The 6,175-nt window shown below is 42.5% G+C and overlaps 1 protein-coding gene across 1 annotated transcript in view; it reads right to left on the bottom strand.

Moving 5' to 3' along the window:
- The window catches only part of GCNA (germ cell nuclear acidic peptidase), a 26,410-nt gene that overhangs the window by 16,341 nt on the left and 3,894 nt on the right, over window positions 1–6,175 (bottom strand). The window lies entirely within an intron of this gene.

Here is a 6,175-nt window from a genome sequence, read left to right as displayed (position 1 = left end):
GGGAGGATCCCACATGCCGTGGAGCGGCTGGGCCCGTGAGCCATGGCCGCTGAGCCTGTGCGTCCGGAGCCTGTGCTCTGCAACGGGAGAGGCCGCAGCAGTGAGAGGCCCGCGTACCACAAAAAAAAAAAAAAAAAAAAAAAAAAGGGCAAAAGAGCAAGGGGGACACCTTTTGGGGCTTCGCTGCTTGAAGAGGGTCTACTGATCGGGATTGCTACCTGAGTAAATGGACAAATGCTGAAGTCCATTTCTTGGGGAGCAAACAGAGCATGATTTCAAAGCTGCAACTGCTCCCTGCAGTGAACCTTGGTGTTGGGCTGCTTGCTTCTCTGCCTTGCAATTTGCCAGAGGCCCTAGTACTCACCCTACCCCCGCCGGCAGCAGGCTACTTGGCCTGTTGTTGTAGCTTGGCAGTATGGTCGGCCCTCCATATCCACGGGTTCCACATTTGCTGATTCAATCAACGTCAGATGGAAAACATTCAGGAAAACAAAAAAATCGGCCAGCAAGTTCCAAAAAGCAAAACTTAAATTTTCTGTGCAATGGCAACTATTTACGGAGCATTTCCATTGTATTAGGTATTATAAGTCATCTAGAGATGACTTAAAGTATACAGGAGGATGTGCATAGGTTATATGCAATTACTACACCATTATATATAAGAGACTTGAGCATCCAGGATTTTGGTATCCGAGAGGGGTCCTGGAACCAATCTCCCACAGATACTGAGGGAAAACTGTACTATCTGAGGTGACACCAAAACACATTGCAGCTAGGGATCCTTTTTTTTTTTAATTAATTTATTTTATTTTTGACTGCGTTGGGCCTTGGTCGCTGCGCATGGGCTTCCTCTAGTTACAGCGAGCGGGGGCTACTCTTCATTGTGGTGTGTGGGCTTCTCATTGAGGTGGCTTCTCTGTTGAGGAGCACGGGCTCTAGGCACACGGGCTTCAGTAGTTGTGGCACGTGGACTCAGTAGTTGTGGCTCACGGGCTTAGTTGCTCCGCAGCATGTGGGATCTTCCTGGATCGGGGATCGAACCCGTGTCCCCTGCATTGGCAGGCAGATTCTTAACCACTGCGCCACCAGGGAAGCCCGCAGCTGGGGATCCTTTAGCTCACCAGGTAGCAGCTGACTGGACATTGTCATCTATCTTGACTGGACTCAAGATCCAGCTCAGGGCTTCCCTGGTGGCGCAGTGGTTGCGCGTCCGCCTGCCGATGCAGGGGAACCGGGTTCGCGTCCCGGTATGGGAAGATCCCACATGCCGCGGAGCGGCTGGGCCCGTGAGCCATGGCCGCTGAGCCTGCGCGTCCGGAGCCTGTGCTCCGCAACGGGAGAGGCCACAGCAGAGGAAGGCCCGCATACCACAAAAAAAAAAAAAAAAAAAAGATCCAGCTCAGAAAAGTCATACTGTGATAAGCATCACTTCCATGCTGGAGCCAGGTTCCAGTTGTAGGACCTACCCATAGGTAATCTTATCATGAATTACTGAGACAATAGAGCTAACAGAGGAAACCAAAGTGCTGAAGAAAGCCTTATAATAGCTATAAGGCTTTACATATATTTATATGGTTTTATACACATAAGGTTTTACATAATATTTATAAGGTTTTACATATAAAAAGTTAGCCTTACCCACTTCTTGTGGACTTTTATTTTGGCTTTGAGGTTGATTACTGGATTGCTTATATACCTTTTATATACATTCTTTCAAGACACATGCTGGCTCACACCCTTGATTACATTTCCTATTCATTTATTGATCGCTGTACACTGGACTTATTCAGTAGTAGGCTTCAAGTCCCTTTTTTTTTTTTAATCAAGAAAGAAAATTCTTGGTTTCCTAGGTATGGGTCAAAATGTGACCTTGGTTATTTGAAACCTATTATATAAACTAAAACGTGGTTCATACTTCATTTATCTTTTTACATATTTTTGTGTTACACGCACACATACTTTTTTTTTTTTTTAGAGGTCAGGTAAAAGGAATCAGGGATTGGAAACATGACACAAAAAGTTACACAACAGAGAGTCCCACTCTTATCCCAAAAGAGAAAATATCGAATTCCAGGCTGGCTAGTAACCAACAGGAGAAGTGAAAAGGTCCGAGGACAGCACTAAGGAAGAAATAGGAGGTCAAAAAGAAGGCAGATTTTAGACACCCTTCTCAAGTAAAATTTACGACCAGGAATACAAGTCCCTAGACAGTGTTTCAAGACTCATGTCACTGATTTTTTTTTAATTTTTTAAAAATAAATTTGTTTATTTATTTATTTGTTTTTGGCTGTGTTGGGTCTTCGTTGCTTAACCAGGACTCTATCATGAAAGGACTAAGAAATCATATTAGGGGACTTCCCTGGTGGCACAGTGGTTAAGAATCCGCCTGCCAATGCAGGGAACATGGGTTCGAGCCCTGGTCTGGGAAGATCCCACATGCCACGAAGCAACTAAGCCCATGTGCCACAACTACTGAGCCTGCGCTCTAGAGCCTGTGAGCCACAACTAAGCCCACGCACTACAACTACTGAAGCCCGCGCACCTAGAGCCCGTGCTCCGCAACAAGAGAAGCCACCTCAATGAGAAGCCCGCACACCGCAACAAAGAGTAGCCCCTGCTCACCATAACTAGAGAAAGCCTGCGTGCAGCAACGAAGACCCGGCATAGTCATAAATTAATTAATTAATTATTTTTTAAAAATATAACATGGCCAACACAGATCTTTTCATTTTTTCCTTTCATCCTGTTCCTTTACAGTCTTACCCATCTCAGCCAATGGCACCACCATCCAACCAGAAATGCAAACCAAAAATTTAGAAGTCATCCTTGATTCTGCTCTCTCTCTCTCAACTCTCACGTCCAATCCAACAGCAAGACCTTTTGGCTCTACTTCTAGAGTGTATTTCTTCTAACCTAATACATTATTACATGTACCTCTAAGAAAGGAAAAAACACTACCAAATGATGACATGCTATCAAATATATGATGCATTCCAATCTCAGAAATGTTAAAATGTGTGTAGTCTCTGAACTGATAACATATCCTACATTCATCCAAATCTCTCCAACTTCACTATCACCACCCTACTCTAAACCACCGTCACTTCTCACCTAGATTTCTGTAAATGCAACTCTTAGGCCTCAGCTGTAAAAGAACCAGTTATCTCATAGGGCTATTGTGAAAATTAAACAAGATCCTACAGGATCATGTACTTCTCCCCCATCATGGCATTTATCACACTATACTGTCATTGCCTGTTTACATGCTTCTATCTCCCATTCCAGACAGTAAGCTAGGCAAGGATATGGAAGTATATCTGTTTCATACTGTTCAGTACAAAGCCAGTACTTAATAAATATTTGTTGAATAAATGAATGAATCTCAAAAAGTGGTTCCCAGGACCCTTTTCATTATTTTCCACCCTCCCACCCACAACCCCATAGAACCTTGTTTTTAAAGGATTTTTTTGTCCATTAGATCTAAGTAATATTTTTCTCCACTTAAAAAATTAATTACACATATATGCCCATCTATGTGACAGTCTGAGGTACAGAGTCAGCCCAAAGTAAAAACAAACAAACAACTAACAATATTGTCTGCATTAATGAAAATACAGTGCCCAGATCCTGAGACATAATGGTCCTGACTTGCAACAAGGGCAGGTGGAGAGGACTGGCAGGTCGCTGTCCAACCTCAAGAGCAATCTCCGGGCTTCCCTGGTGGCGCAGTGGTTGAGAGTCTGCCTGCCGATGCAGGGGACACGGGTTCGTGCCCCGGTCCAGGAAGACCCCACATGCCGCGGAGCGGCTGGGCCCATGAGCCATGGCCGCTGAGCCTGCGCTAATATGATACAGTTTCATATAAAATAAGCTTTGTTAAGTAGTCATTCTATAAGGAATCCTTGTTTTTCTCTGGCTAAGCATTAAATAATGAGGTTTTTTTCCTTCAAGGTGTTTATTTTTTCCTAGGCTTTTTCTCATATCACTTTATATTGTCCATCTGAACAGCCCATCTGAATGATCTTCAGTACTTCCTTGGCTTCAGTTTCCATCATTTGTTAACGAACCCCAAATATTTATTTTTAACCCATCTTATTTTTGAACTTCAGATGTGAATATTTAACTGCTTACTGAAAATCTCCCTCATGGTAAAAATTGAACCTATCAACTCATCATCTTTTCTCCTCAAATTTCCACTCAGGTATTTAAGTCAAAACCTGACTTAAAAAACCTGGTTTGAAGTAAAAAGTCTGGCCTAAGAGCACAAATCACATTGGTTGTATGTTCATTAAAATAGGACCCTGTCTAAAGTGGTAATTGAAAAGTTTGAGGCCTTCATAACCAAACTTGTATACTATGGTACTGACACTTTTAGGTGCATGAAACAACAATGCATATAAATAGTGAAGAATGCATTATAAAGTATTTGCTATTTGGGATATGCTAAGAAGACTGTAATAGTTTGGTAAGTCTTGGGATTTAGACCTTTTCTAGTTTTAGTTTGTTTTTCTTGCTCAAACCTATTGAAGCTCGTGACCATATACCTTGATCCAAATTTAATCTGAAGGATGTCAAACAGGCATATACACTTCATTTGTCTACATATTTCTTAACTCTTTGGTACCTTTAGCAGAAATAAAGCCCATTGCTTTTCCCAGTTGGCACACAACATCTTTCCTCTCCTCTCCATAGCCTTGTCAAGAGCAGCCATTATTCTACACTAGCCATGTGTCCAGTTCCACATAAATACTCAAAATCTTAATATTTCAAATCAACTTTAATCAGATTTGTACTTAATTATTTCCTGTCTCCTAGTGTCTTTTTTTCCGTATCATTTTTATTTGTATTTTAGTACCACTTTTGGTGATTTGTGGTGCTCTTATCTTTAATCCCTGGAAATAATTTTAGCAAAAATTTCAGTGACTTAAATTTGGGAAACACTGTATCTTTCTGTTGAAGATTTACCATATATGCTAACATGCTTAAACTCCGAAAAGTAAAGGCTTGCAGGAAAATTATATCAATACTTGTTTAGTTTGTTTAATCCAGGGGTTGCCATAGAACTTAAAAAATGTACAACATTTGTCATGCTATTTATTCTTTAGTTGAAGAGACTTTAGAACTTAAAAATTGATACTTTAGTTAAATTCATGAATGCCTTTGCTACTGCATGGACTAAGTGGGAGAGGAAATCTTTCATACCTATACTTTCCACTTGGTTAGACTACATGAGAGGCTTTTTTCTCTTTCTTAAATTGCTTCCTTAGTTGTTCACTTTCACCTCAGATGATTTCCAAAATTCCTTGACAAATCAGTCATAGGTGGGTTTACTTTCTGAAGGTAAGATTCTTCCCTTCCACTGTCCCCATTCTTTTTTTTTTTTTTTTTTTTTGTGGTACGCAGGCCTCTCACTGCTGTGGCCTCTCCCATTGCGGAGCACAGGCTCCGGACGCGCAGGCTCAGCGGCCATGGCTCACGGGCCCAGCCGCTCCGCGGCATGTGGGATCTTCCCGGACCAGGGCACGAACCCATGTCCCCTGCATCGGCAGGCGGACTCTCAACCACTGCACCACCAGGGAGGCCCCTGTTCACCTTTTTTAATTGTTGCTTTTATTTATTTAGTTTTTGGCTACACCACGTGGCTTGCGGGATCTCAGTTCCCTGATCAGGGATTGAACCCCAGCCATGGCAGTGAAAGCCCAGAATCCTAACCGCTAGGCCACCTGTGAACTCCCTAATTGTTGCTTTTAAAAGTTCTTTGTAGATTAAGGAAGATAGCCTTTTATCATAAGTAATAAAAATATTTTTCCAGTTTGTTGTCATATTTATGCTTTTGTTAGACATCAAATTTAGAAAGACCTTCCCCACTCCAAAATTACTGGAAACAAAATCCAGCTATATTTTCTAGCATTTTTAATGGTTTCATTTTTTTATTTTTAAATATTTTCTCCAAGTGTAATTTATTTTGGTACAAAGAGTGATGAGGTAAGAATCCAATTCTTAGGGGCTTCCCTGGTGGAGCAGTGGTTGAGAGTCCGCCTGCCGATGCAGGGAATGCGGGTTCGTGCCCCGGTCCAGGAAGATCCCACATGCCGCGGAGCGGCTGGGCCCGTGAGCCATGGCCGCTGAGCCTGTGCGTCCGGAGCCTGTGCTCCCCAACGGGAGAGGCCACAAC

This window comes from Physeter macrocephalus, chromosome 21, assembly GCF_002837175.3.
Source record: "Physeter macrocephalus isolate SW-GA chromosome 21, ASM283717v5, whole genome shotgun sequence".
Taxonomy (NCBI): domain Eukaryota; kingdom Metazoa; phylum Chordata; class Mammalia; order Artiodactyla; family Physeteridae; genus Physeter; species Physeter macrocephalus.
The sequence above is the reverse complement of the archived record's forward strand: the minus strand, read 5'-3'. Positions and strand labels throughout refer to the sequence as shown.